Here is a 19,788-nt window from a genome sequence, read left to right on the forward strand (position 1 = left end):
CACTGCTCTCTCACTCAGTCCCACAACCACTGCTGTCTCACTCAGTCTCACAACCACTGCTGTCTCACTCACCCAGTCCCACAACCACTGCTCTCTCACTCAGTCCCACAACCACTGCTGTCTCACTCAGTCTCACAACCACTGCTGTCTCACTCACCCAGTCCCACAACCACTGCTCTCTCACTCAGTCCCACAACCACTGCTGTCTCACTCACCCAGTCTCACAACCACTGCTCTCTCACTCAGTCCCACAACCACTGCTCTCTCACTCAGTCCCACAACCACTGCTGTCTCACTCACCCAGTCCCACAACCACTGCTCTCTCACTCAGTCCCACAACCACTGCTGTCTCACCCAGTCCCACAACCACTGCTGTCTCACTCACTCAGTCCCACAACCACTTCTCTCTCACTCAGTCCCACAACCACTGCTGTCTCACCCAGTCCCACAACCACTGCTGTCTCACTCACCCAGTCCCACAACCACTGCTCTCTCACTCAGTCCCACAACCACTGCTGTCTCACCCAGTCCCACAACCACTGCTGTCTCACTCACCCAGTCCCACAACCACTGCTGTCTCACTCACCCAGTCCCACAACCACTGCTGTCTCATTCACCCAGTCCCACAACCACTGCTGTTTCACTCAGTCCCACAACCACTGCTGTCTCACTCACCCAGTCCCACAACCACTGCTGTCTCACTCAGTCCCACAACCACTGCTCTCTCACTCAGTCCCACAACCACTGCTCTCTCACCCAGTCCCACAACCACTGCTCTCTCACTCAGTCCCACAACCACTGCTCTCTCAGTCCCACAACCACTGCTCTCTCACTCAGTCCCACAACCACTGCTCTCTCACCCAGTCCCACAACCACTGCTCTCTCACTCAGTCCCACAACCACTGCTCTCTCACTCAGTCCCACAACCACTGCTCTCTCACCCAGTCCCACAACCACTGCTCTCTCACTCAGTCCCACAACCACTGCTCTCTCACCCAGTCCCACAACCACTGCTCTCTCACCCAGTCCCACAACCACTGCTCTCTCACTCAGTCCCACAACCACTGCTCTCTCACTCAGTCCCACAACCATTGCTCTCTCACTCAGTCCCACAACCACTGCTCTCTCACCCAGTCCCACGACCACTGTTCTCTCACTCAGTCCGACAACCACTGCTCTCTCACTCAATCCCACAACCACTGCTCTCTCACCCAGTCCCACAAGCACTGCTCTCTCACTCAGTCCCACAACCACTGCTCTCTCACCCAGTCCCACAACCACTGCTCTCTCACCCAGTCCCACAACCACTGCTCTCTCACTCAGTCCCACAACCACTGCTCTCTCACTCAGTCCCACTACCACTGCTCTCTCACTCAGTCCCACAACCACTGCTCTTTCACTCAGTCCCACAACCACTGCTGTCTCACTCGCCCAGTCCCAAAACCACTGCTCTCTCACTCAGTCCCACAACCACTGCTCTCTCACCCAGTCCCACTACCACTGCTGTCTCACTCACCCAGTCCCACAACCACTGCTCTCTCACTCAGTCCCACAACCACTGCTCTCTCACTCAGTCCCACAACCACTGCTGTCTCACTCGCCCAGTCCCACAACCACTGCTCTCTCACTCAGTCCCACAACCACTGCTCTCTCACTCAGTCCCACAACCACTGCTGTCTCACTCGCCCAGTCCCACAACCACTGCTCTCTCACTCAGTCCCACAATCACTGCTCTCTCACCCAGTCCCACAACCACTGCTGTCTCACTCACCCAGTCCCACAACCACTGCTTTCTCACTCAGTCCCGCAACCACTGCTCTCTCACTCAGTCCCACAACCACTGCTCTCTCACTCAGTCCCACAACCACTGCTCTCTCACTCAGTCCCACAACCACTGCTCTCTCACTCAGTCCCACAACCACTGCTCTCTCACTCAGTCTCACAACCACTGTTCTCTCACTCAGTCCCACAACCACTGCTCTCTCACTAAGTCCCACAACCACTGGTCTCTCACTCAGTCCCACAACCACTGGTCTCTCACTAAGTCCCACAACCACTGCTCTCTCGCTCACCCAGTCCCACAACCACTGCTGTCTCACTCACCCAGTCCCACAACCACTGCTGTCTCACTCAGTCCCACAACCACTGCTGTCTCACTCACCCAGTCCCACAACCACTGCTGTCTCACTCAGTCCCACAACCACTGCTCTCTCACTCACCCAGTCCCACAACCACTGCTGTCTCACTCACCCAGTCCCACAACCACTGCTGTCTCACTCAGTCCCACAACCACTGCTGTCACTCAGTCCCACAACCACTGGTCTCTCACTAAGTCCCACAACCACTGCTGTCACTCAGTCCCACAACCACTGGTCTCTCACTAAGTCCCACAACCACTGCTCTCTCACTCAGTCCCACAACCACTGCTGTCACTCAGTCCCACAACCACTGCTCTCTCACTCAGTCCCACAACCACTGCTCTCTCACTCAATCCCACAACCACTGCTATCTCACTCAGTCCCACAACCACTGCTCTCTCACTCAGTCCCACACCCACTGCTATCTCACTCAGTCCCACAACCACTGCTCTCTCACTCAGTCCCACATCCACTGCTATCTCACTCAGTCCCACAACCACTGCTCTCTCACTCAGTCCCACAACCACTGCTCTCTCACTCAGTCCCACAACCACTGCTCTCTCACTCAGTTCCACAACCACTGCTCTCTCACTCAGTCCCACAACCACTACTCTCTCACTCAGTCCCACAACCGCTGCTCTCTCACTCAGTACCACAACCACTGCTATCTCAATCAGTCCCACAACCACTGCTATCTCAATCAGTCCCACAACCACTGCTGTCTCATTCACCCAGTCCCACAACCACTGCTCTCTCACTCAGTCCCACAACCACTGCTGTCTCACTCACCCAGTCCCACAACCACTGCTGTCTCACTCAGTCTCACAACCACTGCTGTCTCACTCACCCAGTCCCACAACCACTGCTGTCTCACTCAGTCTCACAACCACTGCTGTCTCACTCACCCAGTCCCACAACCACTACTCTCTCACCCAGTCCCACAACCACTGCTGTCTCACTCACCCAGTCCCACAACCACTACTCTCTCACTCAGTCTCACAACCACTGCTGTCTCACTCACCCAGTCCCACAACCACTGCTGTCTCACTCACCCAGTCCCACAACCACTGCTGTCTCACTCACCCAGTCCCACAACCACTACTCTCTCACCCAGTCCCACAACCACTGCTGTCTCACTCACCCAGTCCCACAACCACTACTCTCTCACTCAGTCTCACAACCACTGCTGTCTCACTCACCCAGTCCCACAACCACTGCTGTCTCACTCACCCAGTCCCACAACCACTGCTGTCTCACTCACCCAGTCCCACAACCACTACTCTCTCACCCAGTCCCACAACCACTGCTGTCTCACTCACCCAGTCCCACAACCACTACTCTCTCACTCAGTCTCACAACCACTGCTGTCTCACTCACCCAGTCCCACAACCACTGCTGTCTCACTCACCCAGTCCCACAACCACTACTGTCTCACTCACCCAGTCCCACAACCACTGCTGTCTCACTCACCCAGTCCCACAACCACTGCTGTCTCACTCACCCAGTCCCACAACCACTACTCTCTCACTCAGTCCCACAACCACTGCTGTCTCACTCACCCAGTCCCACAACCACTGCTGTCTCACTCACCCAGTCCCACAACCACTGCTGTCTCATTCACCCAGTCCCACAACCACTGCTGTTTCACTCAGTCCCACAACCACTGCTGTTTCACTCAGTCCCACAACCACTGCTCTGTCACTCAGTCCCACAACCACTGCTGTCTCACTCAGTCCCACAACCACTGCTCTCTCACTCAGTCCCACAACCACTGCTCTCTCACCCAGTCCCACAACCACTGCTCTCTCACTCAGTCCCACAACCACTGCTCTCTCAGTCCCACAACCACTGCTCTCTCACTCAGTCCCACAACCACTGCTCTCTCACCCAGTCCCACAACCACTGCTCTCTCACTCAGTCCCACAACCACTGCTCTCTCACTCAGTCCCACAACCACTGCTCTCTCACCCAGTCCCACAACCACTGCTCTCTCACCCAGTCCCACAACCACTGCTCTCTCACTCAGTCCCACAACCACTGCTCTCTCACCCAGTCCCACAACCACTGCTCTCTCACCCAGTCCCACAACCACTGCTCTCTCACTCAGTCCCACAACCACTGCTCTCTCACTCAGTCCCACAACCACTGCTCTCTCACTCAGTCCCACAACCACTGCTGTCACTCAGTCCCACAACCACTGCTCTCTCACTCAGTCCCACAACCACTGCTCTCTCACTCAGTCCCACAACCACTGCTGTCTCACTCAGTCCCACTACCACTGCTCTCTCACTCAGTCCCACAACCACTGCTCTCTCACTCAGTCCCACAACCACTGCTCTCTCACCCAGTCCCACAACCACTGCTCTCTCACTCAGTCCCACAACCACTGCTCTCTCAGTCCCACAACCACTGCTCTCTCACTCAGTCCCACAACCACTGCTCTCTCACCCAGTCCCACAACCACTGCTCTCTCACCCAGTCCCACAACCACTGCTGTCTCACTCGCCCAGTCCCAAAACCACTGCTCTCTCACTCAGTCCCACAACCACTGCTCTCTCACCCAGTCCCACTACCACTGCTGTCTCACTCACCCAGTCCCACAACCACTGCTCTCTCACTCAGTCCCACAACCACTGCTCTCTCACTCAGTCCCACAACCACTGCTGTCTCACTCGCCCAGTCCCACAACCACTGCTCTCTCACTCAGTCTCACAACCACTGCTCTCTCACCCAGTCCCACAACCACTGCTGTCTCACTCGCCCAGTCCCAAAACCACTGCTCTCTCACTCAGTCCCACAATCACTGCTCTCTCACCCAGTCCCACAACCACTGCTGTCTCACTCACCCAGTCCCACAACCACTGCTTTCTCACTCAGTCCCGCAACCACTGCTCTCTCACTCAGTCCCACAACCACTGCTCTCTCACTCAGTCCCACAACCACTGCTCTCTCACTCAGTCCCACAACCACTGCTCTCTCACTCAGTCCCACAACCACTGCTCTCTCACTCAGTCCCACAACCACTGCTCTCTCACTCAGTCTCACAACCACTGCTCTCTCACTCAGTCCCACAACCACTGGTCTCTCACTCAGTCCCACAACCACTGCTCTCTCGCTCACCCAGTCCCACAACCACTGCTGTCTCACTCACCCAGTCCCACAACTACTGCTGTCTCACTCAGTCCCACAACCACTGCTGTCTCACTCACCCAGTCCCACAACCACTGCTGTCTCACTCAGTCCCAGAACCACTGCTCTCTCACTCACCCAGTCCCACAACCACTGCTGTCTCACTCAGTCCCACAACCACTGCTGTCACTCAGTCCCACAACCACTGCTGTCACTCAGTCCCACAACCACTGCTCTCTCACTCAGTCCCACAACCACTGCTCTCTCACTCAGTCCCACAACCACTGCTATCTCACTCAGTCCCACAACCACTGCTCTCTCAATCAGTCCCACACCCACTGCTATCTCACTCAGTCCCACAACCACTGCTCTCACTCAGTCCCACATCCACTGCTATCTCACTCAGTCCCACAACCACTGCTCTCTCACTCAGTCTCACAACCACTGCTCTCTCACTCAGTCCCACAACCACTGCTCTCTCACTCAGTCCCACAACCACTGCTCTCTCACTCAGTCCCACAACCACTGCTCTCTCACTCAGTCCCACAACCACTGCTCTCTCACTCAGTTCCACAACCACTGCTCTCTCACTCAGTCCCACAACCACTACTCTCTCACTCAGTCCCACAACCGCTGCTCTCTCACTCAGTCCCACAACCACTGCTATCTCACTCAGTCCCACAACCACTGCTCTCTCACTCAGTCCCACAACCACTGCTCTCTCACTCAGTCCCACAACCACTGCTATCTCACTCAGTCCCACAACCACTGCTCTCTCACTCAGTCCCACAACCACTACTCTCTCACTCAGTCCCACAACCACTGCTCTCTCACTCAGTCCCACAACCACTGCTATCTCACTCAGTCCTACAACCACTGCTCTCTCACTCAGTCGCACAACCACTACTCTCTCACTCAGTCCCACAACCACTGCTCTCTCACTCAGTCCCACAACCACTGCTATCTCAATCAGTCCCACAACCACTGCTCTCTCACTCAGTTCCACAACCACTGCTCTCTCACTCAGTCCCACAACCACTACTCTCTCACTCCGTCCCACAACCACTGCTCTCTCACTCAGTCCCACAACCACTGCTATCTCACTCAGTCCCACAACCACTGCTCTCTCAATCAGTCCCACAACCACTACTCTCTCACTCAGTCCCACAACCACTGCTCTCTCACTCAGTCCCACAACCACTGCTATCTCACTCAGTCCCACAACCACTGCTCTCTCACTCAGTCCCACAACCACTACTCTCTCACTCAGTCCCACAACCACTGCTCTCTCACTCAGTCCCACAACCACTGCTATCTCACTCAGTCCTACAACCACTGCTCTCTCACTCAGTCGCACAACCACTACTCTCTCACTCAGTCCCACAACCACTGCTCTCTCACTCAGTCCCACAACCACTACTCTCTCACTCAGTCCCACAACCACTACTCTCTCACTCAGTCCCACAACCACTGCTGTCTCACTCACCCAGTCCCACAACCACTGCTCTCTCACTCAGTCCCACAACCACTGCTCTCTCACCCAGTTCCACAACCACTGCTCTCTCACCCAGTCCCACAACTACTGCTGTCTCACTCACCCAGTCCCACAACCACTGCTCTCTCACTCAGTCCCTCAACCACTGCTGTCTCACTCACCCAGTCCCACAACCACTGCTGTCTCACTCACCCAGTCCCACAACCACTGCTCTCTCACTCAGTCCCACAACCACTGCTGTCTCACTCACCCAGTCCCACGACCACGCTCTCTCACTCGGTCCCACAACCACTATCTTACTCAGTCCCACAACCACTGCTCTCTCACTCAGTCCCACAACCACTGCTTTCTCATTCAGTCCCACAACTACTGCTCTCTCACTCAGTCCCACAACCACTGCTTTCTCAGTCAGTCCCACGACCACTGCTCTCTCACTCAGTCCCACAACCACTATCTCACTCAGTCCCACGACCACTGCTCTCTCACTCAGTCCCACAACCACTGCTTTCTCATTCAGTCCCACAACCACTGCTCTCTCACTCAGTCTCACAACCACTGCTTTCTCACTCAGTCCCACAACCACTGCTCTCTCACTCAGTCCCACAACCACTACTTTCTCACTCAGTCCCACAACCACTGCTATCTCACTAAGTCCCACAACCACTATCTCACTAAGTCCCACAACCACTGCTGTCTCACTCACCCAGTCCCACAACCACTACTCTCTCACTAAGTCCCACAACCACTGCTCTCTCTCTAAGTCCCACAACCACTGCTGTCTCACTAAGTCCCACAACCACTGCTGTCTCACTAAGTCCCACAACCACTGCTGTCTCACTAAGTCCCACAACCACTGCTGTCTCACTAAGTCCCACAACCACTGCTCTCTAAGTCCCACAACCACTGCTGTCTCACTAAGTCCCACAACCACTGCTCTCTCACTCACCCAGTCCCACAACCACTTTGTTTTCTAAACTCCGATTACGTTTATCCATTATCATCCCTTTTCTTAACGTGATTGTAAAAGATGGTAATTTATGAGGAGCTGACTGATGACTAGCTCTTGGGCTTACAGAAAATCCTTTTGAAGTGATTGGTGGGAGTGAGTGGAGGCTTGGCGGCAACCTGGCCCTTCTGGATTGGCCGCTATTCATCACTCTCTTGCCGCCTCATTGGCTGTCATTGATGATTCTTCTACTTGATTGGTTCTGATCGATTCCTCTGTACTCCAGCCGGGTCCTGTCGATGTTGGCGAGGCCATGAATAGCCGACACTGTCTGTGATTGTTGATGGCTGGCACAGCCTTTGCAGGTACCTGTGTCTGGAGCCCACTGTCTGTGCCTCCACTCCAACAAGGCTCCGACATGTTGCAGTATTTTTTTGCTATTTCTCATCATATTTTTTTTCTGCTTCCTGGTACTAAAGAATCTCTCGTCATTGAGTGATTAATACTACAACTTTTAGTTTCTCATAGTTTGTGGAGTTTGTACCTCCTGGTTCCTTTCGAATGGCATGCAGGACAGTTTGTATTATAGCTTTGTTTTTCTTGTACTGAAGTGCTCTATAAACACATTTCAAGGTGAGAGTTTGCAGGAGGTAAAACGACACGCTCCTCTGGTCAGGATACCACATTGTGTTGGGTTTTCAAAACTATATGTTCCATTCGTTTTTCTAGCCATTCTCTTGTCTACAGATGACCCAAACATAGAATTTGCATCTAGGGTTTTGTGGAGACTGGGTTGTCGAATGGTGTGTCTAGATCTTCACCTGCACCAGCACCATCTTCAGTAACAGCACCCGCAACACCAGCTGTTAGCAGAACTGTTCCAACACTGTTCAAAAGCAGCATCTGAGCCAGCAACAGTACCAGCTGAAACACTGTTCTGGATTTCTAACTTTGTATTCTTTTATTCAGAAACACCAAAACCAACAGTATCAGCTGTTTTACATTTATAGATCTGTATCAACACCATCTTCGAAAACAGTACTAAGCGAAGCACTATTTCTCAACACTAAGTCAGACCTACTTGCGGTGTTCTGCATTTGTGTTTCTTTCCCGTTTCAAATTCAAATTAAAAATTCAAATTTTTATTTTTTTTGTGTGTTACAAAAATAACATAGTTTACGTGCAATAAGACATTGGTAGGCACAAGAGAAATCGACTATTATACATAGCGTTTCTGGCATTTGTGCTCCTCTGTGACTGTACTGCTGGCACACCTGTGCTGTGTTGTATGTGTGTTTCTTTTCTGCCTGTTATGAGTGTTTCTAACTCCCGCTTATGTTACTGTGCCTCTGCCTCTGTGCGCCATCCCGTACTTCTCTTATTTCTTCACTTTCCCAAGTCTTATATAGATGTGGTAACTTCTCCAGTAAGGATACGCACGCGCGTGTGTACGTGCGTGTGTGTGTGTGTACTCACCTAGTTGAGGTTGCAGGGGTCGATTCCAAGCTCCTGGCCCCGCCTCTTCACTGGTCGCTACTAGGTCACTCTCCCTGAACCGTGTGCTTTATCATACCTCTGCTTAAAGCTATGTATGGATCCTGCCTCCACTGCATCGTTTCCCAAACTGTTCCACTTCCTGACTACTCTGTGGCTGAAGAAATACTTCCTAACATCCCTGTGATTCATCTGTGTCTTCAACTTCCAACTGTGTCCCCTTGTTGCTGTGTCCCATCTCTGGAACATCCATGTGTGTGTGTGTGTGTGTGTGTGTGTGTGTGTGTGTGTGTGTGTGTGTGTGTGTGTATGTGTGTGTTACTGTCATTCACTACTTATGTGACATTTACCTCCGTTTCTTTTATCATTCAGATCCAGAATCACTTGTTTCATTATCATTGCTGGAGATGAAGATGTCGACACAAGACACCTGTCCTGACACACACACCAGTACATTCCACTATTTTTGTGGTAACTCACTGTTACTCTGCAGACAGCTTTTAATCATGATTGTTAGTTTCCCAGTGATTGGCTTTAATGAGTCTTATGAATACAGTTTAAGTGACAACAATTATGCTGGTAACTTCTAGTGACTCCTGGAGACATCTGGTGCACAGATGTGCAGAGACGTCAGAGAGACAGTATAGACGGTGATTACTACATGGAGGCGTCTACCTGGAGGGTGTTCCGGTGTTCAACGCCCCCGCGGGCCAGTCCTTGACCAGGCTTGCCGGTGGATTAGGGCCTGATCAACCAGACTGTTACTGCTGGCCGCACGTACTCCAACGTTCGAACCACAGCCCGGCTGATCGGGTACTGACTTTAGGTATCAGTCCAGCTCTCTCTTGAAGGAAGCCAGGGGTCTATTGGTAATTCCCCTTATGGCTGATGGGAGGCTGTTGAACAGTCTTGGACCCCGGACACTTATTATGTTTTCTCTTAGTGTACTAATGGCACCCCTATTTTTCATTGGGGGTATGTTGCAGCGTCTGTCCAGTCTTTAGCTTTCGTAGGGAGTGATTTTTGTGTGCAGATTTGGGACCAGTCCCTCTAGGATTTTCCAGGTGTAGATTATGATGCATCTCTCTGGCCTGCGCTCCAGTGAGTACAAGTCAAGTGCTTCCAAGCGTTCCCAGTAGTTAAGGTGTTTGGTGGAACTTATATGTGCAGTAAAGCGCTGTATAGCCCTTGTGGCTTAGCGCTTCTTTTTTGATTATAATAATAATAATGTGCAGTAAAGGTTCTCTGTACATTCTCTAGATCTGCAATTTCACCTGCCTTGAATACAGATGTTAGTGTACAGCAGTATTTTAGCCTAGAAAGAACCAGTGATTTAAAAAGGATCATCATTGGCTTGGCATCCCTTGTTTTGAAGATACTCATTATCCATCCTGTCATTTTCCTAGTAGATGTGAAAGTGACACTGTTGTGATCCTTAAAGGTAAGATTCTCTGACATTATCACTCGCAAGTCCTTCATACTTTTCCGGTCTGTTGTGTAATTAGAATTTGTAGTATCATCTTCCCAACTATTTTACATGTTATTCTTTATGTATCTACTAAGCAGTTCGCGCTGATATAAGGTTGGGGAAAAAAGTTAAGAGAGCGTCAAGCACCGGAGACTTGTGTCAGCACAACCCAGGGTGTTTATGGCACCCGGGTAAGTGGGAGTGTATAGTAAGTTTGGTCCAGCTGGCCACACTTCTCAATAATTACACTTGACTGCTTCACTCCTCATACAGTGTGTACTTGGCAGTATGATCAACAACATTAACAGGTTCATCTCAACGTTATGTACTGCATTTTTACATTTACCTCATTCATGTCTTAATTTGACATAGGTTGATGCCGACCGTTTATTATAGCGGCGGCGGCGGCGACGACCACCCCCACTAACTCATTATGTTACAGTTTTCCTTGTGTATTCTTTTTCACTTCAGATAATTTGCTTTGTCTCGCAGGTTTTTTCATTGGCTTTATACTGATGACATTGACTTCACTGACTTCCTCACTTGTTTCTGTATTGTCGTAATTTATTTAAAGGCATGCATTTCCTTGAATCAACCTGGAGGTTGTTGGGGGGGTCAAGTCCCCGGTCCTCCACCACACCTCCCGATGGATCAACCAACGTGCTTCCTAACACAGTATTTCAAGGCGCCAGTTTCTTGCCGCTATCAGTATAGTTGACTTTTTTTCTACCTAGAATCCCCGTGATTATTTCACGAGCTTCAGTGCAGCCATTCACGACATTATTGTCACTTGTCACCGCTGTGATACGCCATAGTCCGAAGCTGCCGGAGCCGGACACACACGCCCTCCCTTCCCTCCCTCAGTGGTGAGGAAAACTCTCGAAGCTCATCAAAGGTATTCCCGCCCCGCCCCACATCCCACATTTGCATCGGAATATTAATCATGTGTTTGGTCTAGAATTGTGAATGTTTATTACCCACGAGGTCCCAGTTTACTGGTGTTCTGCATATTCATCACTCATTCATATTTAACACTTTTTCATTTTTACTGTTTCGTGATATATATATATATATATATATATATATATATATATATATATATATATATATATATATATATATATATATATATATAAACAGTATAATCACAGACAGACGATCTTAATGCAAGACAAGCCGCGGGAAAATAGAAAACATTAACTCAAGATCTTTCACACTCGTGCTTCGTCAGGAGCTATGTAATTTTCCAAGACTTGCAACAGATAAGTTGAGGAAACGTTATCTCAAAGGTAAAGTAGCGTGTGCTGACGCTGGTCCATCCTGCCGCAGAGAGAGAGAGAGAGAGGGAGATAGGCGCCAGTCAACACCCCCCCCCCCTCCCACACACACATCATGTCCCCTCACCTCTTATGTGGTGTAGGATTGTGAATAGATGCAGTTTTGGACTGACTATTGTCAGTCCAAGACTGAAATCTATTCACATTCAACTAGTCTATTTCCATTATGAAATGTTAACCTATGCTAAGTGGCTGATGGGGAGTAATTATGTTGGCTGATGTTTCTTTCAAAGAACACAGCAATACAAATGTCACGACAGCCAGGAAGATGACGGGGTGGATAATGAGAACTTTAAAAAAAGTGGAAATAGTACCAGTGGTGACACTTTTCAGATTTATTGTGCTCTTTCGTTTGGAATATTGTTCACTGTTGATGGCCCCGTTCGAGACAGGAGAGATATTGCTGTAACAAGTACAGACATCATCTACGGCCGCAGAGAGCCAATAAAACAATTAAATTCCTGGGAATGCCTTAAAGTCTTAAGTACGTACTTACTGAAGAGAAAGAGATGCATGATAATATGTTTCTGGAAAGTACTTGTGAGCCTTGTACCAAATCTGCAAACTGACATAACATACTGGAGCAAGAGATATGAGAAGAATTGCAAAATAAGCCTACTGAAAAGCAAGGGTGCAGTAGGTACAATAAGAAAGCACTAAATCACTGTCTGTGGCATCGGACTATTCAACATCTTACCAAAAGATATCAAGCTGTAATGGATATGTGAGCCAGCTGGCCGCCAGCAACAAGCCTGGTAGACCAGGCAAGCACCAGGCGAGCCTGGTCCAAGACCCGGGCACCGGGAGTAAAAAAAATCGCGAAACTTATTAAAGGTATAGCGAAGTTGATGTTAATCTTTTTGCTTGGCCTCACCTGTGTACCGTGTGTGTGATACACTGGGCAGGCGCACCTGTGTACCGTGTGTGTGATACACTGGGCAGGCGCACCTGTGTACCATGTGTGTGATACACTGGGCAGGCGCACCTGTGTACCGTGTGTGTGATACACTGGGCAGGCGCACCTGTGTACCATGTGTGTGATACACTGGGCAGGCGCACCTGTGTACCATGTGTGTGATACACTGGGCAGGCGCACCTGTGTACCGTGTGTGTGATACACTGGGCAGGCGCACCTCTCATCCAGCAGCTGGCAGGGAGTCACGATAGCAGGGAAGAAGCAAGGAAAACGAATAAGTGAGAGTAGGAGCAAAGATGGGATGGAGAGAATGTAAGATATTGAGATAAAGGAAAAGTAGGGAGAAATAGAATGTGTGTATGTGTGTGTGTGTGTGTGTACTCACCTATTTGTACTCACCTATTTGTGGTTGCAGGGGTCGAGTCCTAGCTCCTGGCCCCGCCTCTTCACCGGTTGCTACTGGGCCCTCTCTCTCCCCGCTCCATGAGCTTTATCAAACCTCGTCTTAAAACTGTGTATGGTTCCTGCCTCCACTACGTCATTTTCTAGGCTATTCCACTGCCTTACAACTCTATGACTGAAGAAATACTTCCTACTATCTCTCTGACTCATTTGTGTCTTCAACTTCCAATTGTGGCCTCTTGTTTCTGTGTTCCCTCCCTGGAACATCCTGTCTTTGTCCACCTTGTCTATTCCACGCAGTATTTTATATGTCGTTATCATGTCTCCCCTGACCCTCCTGTCCTCCAGTGTCGTCAGGCCGATTTCCCTTAATCTTTCTTCATAGGACATTCCCCTTAGCTCTGGAACTAACCTTGTCGCAAACCTTTGTACTTTCTCTAGTTTCTTGACGTGACGTGTGTGTGTGTATGTGTGTGTGTGTGTATGTGTGTGTGTGTGTGTGTGTGTGTGTGTGTGTGTGTGTGTATGTATATATGTGTATATATATGTGTGTGTGTGTATGTACTGAAGTACTCCAGGCTCTTTTGGTAATGTATCACGTGAAAGATAGAGGAGGATGATAGCGAGAGAGAAGAAAATAAAGGAGAAGGATGGCAATGAAGGAGAAGGAGGGAAGCAAGGGCAAGAGAGGGAGATAAGGGAGAGGGTTGTAGGTGAGGAAGACAGCTGGAACAGTACCACTTTAACACTGCTCTTGTGACGTGACCGTGAGATTACCTGGTGCTGAGGATGTCTCCCACCTTCCCTCCCCACCCATCCACCCTCTCTCCCTATATCCTACTCTCTCTCTCTCTCTCTCTCTCTCTCTCTCTCTCTCTCTCTCTCTCTCTCTCTCTCTCTCCCTTCTCTCCCCTTCCCTCTCTCTCTCCTTCCCCCTCTCTCCCCTTCCTTCAATCTATCCATTCATCATTTATTCCCTTTCTGCCTATTATCGTTGCTCTCTGCCTGCAGACATAACAGTGGCTACTGCCACAGCTGAGATCAAGATTTATGATGTACTAGATAATACCCAGTGGACATGCGGGGCACCACCACGTGTACACACATTGTAGTACATACACATGCAGACAGTTGCAGACAGGCGAGTACATACACATGCAGACAGTTGCAGACAGGCGAGTACATACACATACAGACAGTTGCAGACAGGCGAGTACATACACATGCAAACAGTCGTAGACAGGCGAGTACATACACATGCAAACAGTCGTAGACAGGCGAGTACATACACATGCAGACAGTTGCAGACAGGCGAGTACATACACATGCAAACAGTCGTAGACAGGCGAGTACATACACATGCAAACAGTCGTAGACAGGCGAGTACATACACATACAGTATAAGGAAAAAGAAGTTTTTGAGGATACGAGAAAGTGAAATAAAGACCACTGTGAAGTGTGTTAATGTCTGTATTTCCAGCTCATTACTACTGTAACCACATTAAAAATTTGGAAGTAGTTCATTACCACTGTGAGTTGTTCAGTTAGCTGTGCATGGGTGGCCAGTTGCAGCGACTGTAATGTTAGTTAACATCCACACGATGGCCATGTGCTTCATAATGTTAGTTAACATCCACACGATGGGCATGTGCTTCATAATGTTAGTTAACATCCACACGATGGCCATGTGCTTCATAATGTTAGTTAACATCCACACGATGGGCATGTGCTTCATGATGTTAGTTAACATCCACACGATGGGCATGTGCTTCATAATGTTAGTTAACATCCACACGATGGGCATGTGCTTCATGATGTTAGTTACCATCCACACGATGGCCATGTGCTTCATAATGTTAGTTAACATCCACACGATGGGCATGTGCTTCATGATGTTAGTTAACATCCACACGATGGGCATGTGCTTCATGATGTTAGTTACCATCCACACGATGGGCATGTGCTTCATAATGTTAGTTAACATCCACACGATGGGCATGTGCTTCATGATGTTAGTTAACATCCACACGATGGGCATGTGCTTCATGATGTTAGTTACCATCCACACGATGGGCATGTGCTTCATAATGTTAGTTAACATCCACACGATGGGCATGTGCTTCATGATGTTAATTAACATCCACACGATGGGCATGTGCTTCATGATGTTAGTTAACATCCACACGATGGGCATGTGCTTCATGATGTTAGTTAACATCCACACGATGGGCATGTGCTTCATGATGTTAGTTAACATCCACACGATGGGCATGTGCTTCATAATGCTAGTTACCATCCACACGATGGGCATGTGCTTCATAATGTTAGTTAACATCCACACGATGGGCATGTGCTTCATAATGTTAGTTAACATCCACACGATGGGCATGTGCTTCATGATGTTAGTTAACATCCACACGATGGGCATGTGCTTCATGATGTTAGTTAACATCCACACGATGGGCATGTGCTCATAATCCATCTGTTAAACTAACGAAGACTAGATAAAGGACACCTGATGCTAATAACAAATTGCAATCTGGTGGGATCTTATAATTTCCGTATGTTTTGTATGAAAGATATCTGAAAGGGTCATCGCCCCCTGCGACCGTCCAAGATCAGGCCTCCTGGAAGATCAAGGCCTGATTAGCCCGGCTGTTACTGCTGGCAGCACGCAGTCCAACGTACGAACTACAGCCCGACTGATCATGTACTATTTGAGGAACTTCTCCAGTCCCTCTTAAAGACCACCAGAGGTTTGTTGGTGGTTCCCATTATGCATGTATGCAGGAAGAAGCATAACAAGGGAAGAGAGAGAGAAGGGAACGGTAATGTTCAATATTAGGGTGAACTCCGCCTACCCTGCAACAAACGACTCAACAAGGTACGAAAGTCGAGGAGGGTACTGACACGTAGGTAAGATACCCCACCCCCACCACACACTCACCACACCCCCACCACACACTCACCACACCCCCACCACACACTCACCACACCCCAACACACACTCACCACACCCCCACCACACACTCACCACACCCCCACCACACACTCACCACACCCCCACCACACACTCACCACACCCCCACCACACACTCACCACACCCCAACACACACTCACCACACCCCCAACACACACTCACCACACCCCCACCACACACTCACCACACCCCCACCACACACTCACCACACCACCAACACACACTCACCACACCCCCACCACACACTCACCACACCCCCAACACACACTCACCCCACCCCCACCACACACTCACCACACCCCCACCACACACTCACCACACCACCAACACACACTCACCACACCCCCACCACACACTCACCACACCCCCACCCCACACGCACCACACCACCAACACACACTCACCACACTCCCACCACACACTCACCACACCCCCACCACACACTCACCACACACCCACCACACACTCACCACACCCCCACCACACACTCACCACACCACCAACACACACTCACCACACTCCCACCACACACTCACCACACCCCCACCACACACTCACCACACCCCCACCACACACGCACCACACCCCAACACACACTCACCACACCCCCACCACACACTCACCACACCCCCACCACACACTCACCACACCCCCACCACACACTCACCACACTCACCACACCCCCACCACACACTCACCACACCCCCACCACACACCACACCCCCAACACACACTCACCACACCCCCACCACACACTCACCACACCCCCACCACACACTCACCACACCCCCACCACACTCACCACACCCCCACCACACACTCACCACACCCACACCACACTCACCTCACCCCCACCACACACTCACCACACCCCCACCACACTCACCACACCCCCACCACACACTCACCACACCCCCACCACACTCTCCACACACCCACCACACACTCACCACACCCCCACCACACACCACACCCCCACCACACTCACCGCACCCCCACCACACACTCACCACACCCCCACCACACTCACCACACTCCCCCCACACACTCACCACACCCCCACCACACTCACCACACCCCCACCACACACTCACCACACCCCCACCACACACCACACCCCCACCACACTCACCACACCCCCACCACACACTCACCACTCCCCCACCACACACTCACCAAACACCCACCACACCCTCACTTCCTTTCTTTGCCCACCATTGATCTCTTTTTGCACTCTCTCACTACTCTCTTCACCTTTCTTTTACTCTCCATATACTCTCTCCTTCTTATATCACTTCTGCTTTGTAAAACCCTCTCATAAGCTACCTTTTTCTCTTTTATCACACCCTTTTCCTCATCATTCCACCAATCACTCCTCTTTCCTCCTGCATCCACCCTCTTATAGCCACAAATTTCTGCCCCACATTCTAATACTGCATTTTTAAAACTATCCCAACCCTCTTCAACCCCCCTCCCCCCCACTACTCATACTTGCACCAGTCCACCTTTCTGCCAATAGTTGCTTATATCTCACCCGAACTTCCTCCTCCCTTAGTTTATACACTTTTACTTCTCTCTTACCTGCTGTTGCTATTTTCCTTTCGTCCCATCTACCTCTTACTCTGACTGTAGCTGCAACTAGAAAATGATCCGATATATTCGTTGCTCCTCTTTAAACGTGTACATCCTGACGCCTACCCATCAACCTTTTATCCACCAATACATAATTAACAAACTATGTTCATTACATGCTATATAATATCTTGTATACTTATCCTCTTTTTCATAAAATATGTATTACTTATTACCAAACCTCTTTCTGCACACAGTTCAATTAAAGGCTCCCCATCTTCATTTACCCCTGGCACTCCAAATTTACCTACTCTCTCTACATTTTTACCCACTTCAGCACTGAGATCCCCAACCGCAAGTACTTTCTCACTTGGTTCAGAACTCCTCACGCACTCAACATTTCCCAAAATCTCTCTACTCTACACTTCTCTCTTCTCCAGGTGCAGAAACACTTACTATAGCCCACTTTTCACATCCAACTCTTATTTTACTCCACCAGATCACATCATTAGTGAACCTACCCTCATTCTTGGAAACTTTAATGCCAGATGTAAGAATATTGGTGGGTCTATAACAAACACCAATAGAACTAAACTAGTGAAATTTCTGAATAAGCATGATAATGTTCGAATTGTTGGTACCGTTCAGCCTACTCACATATATGGTGGCATACTAGATCTGTGCCTTGGATTTAATACATCATATACATAAGAACATAAGAAAGGAGGAACACTGCAGGAGGCCTGTTGGCCCATGCTAGGCAGGTCCTTTATACTATGCATCACTCTGTCATAGTTGATGATCTTCTATCTGATCACTTCCCAAGACTCACAACTGTCAATCTTGATCATATCTCCAGCAATCAAGGAGCTAAATGCAGAAGGAGGAAATTTATTCTCAACCCAGAAGAGAGAGATAACTTTATTAACCACTTGGATCAGTGGTATAAGAATTACGGGCCCATTGACACACAAAAATTCATTGATGATCTAGTTGTCACTGTTGAGACTGTACTCACAGATCAAGTGGGCAGGAAAAGAAAACATAAATGGCAATAAAAATCAGTGTAAATACTCTAATGATCCAGAGCTACGCAATTCAACACGTGCAGCAGCTAGGAAGATTGGTAAAGCATACCGTGAGTGTAGAACCCCAGACCTGATCAGAACGTTCCAAGCTGCACTAACAAATGCAAGGAATAGAAAGCAAGAACTTAGGCAACAGGAATGGGAACAGTTTGTTAGTGGGTTAAACAGGTCTACCCCGTAAGTTTGGCTTGGAAAAGTATAAATAAAATAACCAGGAAAAAGACTGGTAATGTTGCTCATCCCTTTCCTCTTGAACAAGCAAATGACCTCATAAATGACCGGTCTAAAATACCCAGGCATGAAAATCTTCCATCTCATATTAGAAAAAACTTAGTGCTCCTCAAGAAATGTTGAAACTGATAAATTTTATGAGCCAAAATATTGATGCGAGTGATTGCCTCTTCACCGAGTATAAATTAGATAATGCATTAACTAAAGGTCGATCAACTGCTGCTGGAGAGGATGGTATAACCTACAATATCCTCAGAACTTTAAGGCAGATCCCTGATAACGCTTTGTTAGCACTGTATAATCTTAGTTACATTGAGGGTGCTCATCCTACTTCCTGGACCAATAGTCTCATTGCGCCTATCACTAAACCCGAACAGCCTGATACATTTAGATTGATCTCCTTAACTAGTTGTCTTTGTAAAACTTTTGAAAGAATGATAATTAACTGACTGTACTACAGAATTAAACACCAACTTTCCCCTCATCTCTATGGGTTCATTGAAAGGTAAAAGTGTACAGAATTGTATTTTCAGCTTTCTGCACACACCTCTACTAGTTTTACCACATTTCTTGATCTAAAATCTGCATTTG

This window comes from Cherax quadricarinatus, chromosome 15 (genome assembly GCF_038502225.1).
Source record: "Cherax quadricarinatus isolate ZL_2023a chromosome 15, ASM3850222v1, whole genome shotgun sequence".
Classification (NCBI taxonomy): domain Eukaryota; kingdom Metazoa; phylum Arthropoda; class Malacostraca; order Decapoda; family Parastacidae; genus Cherax; species Cherax quadricarinatus.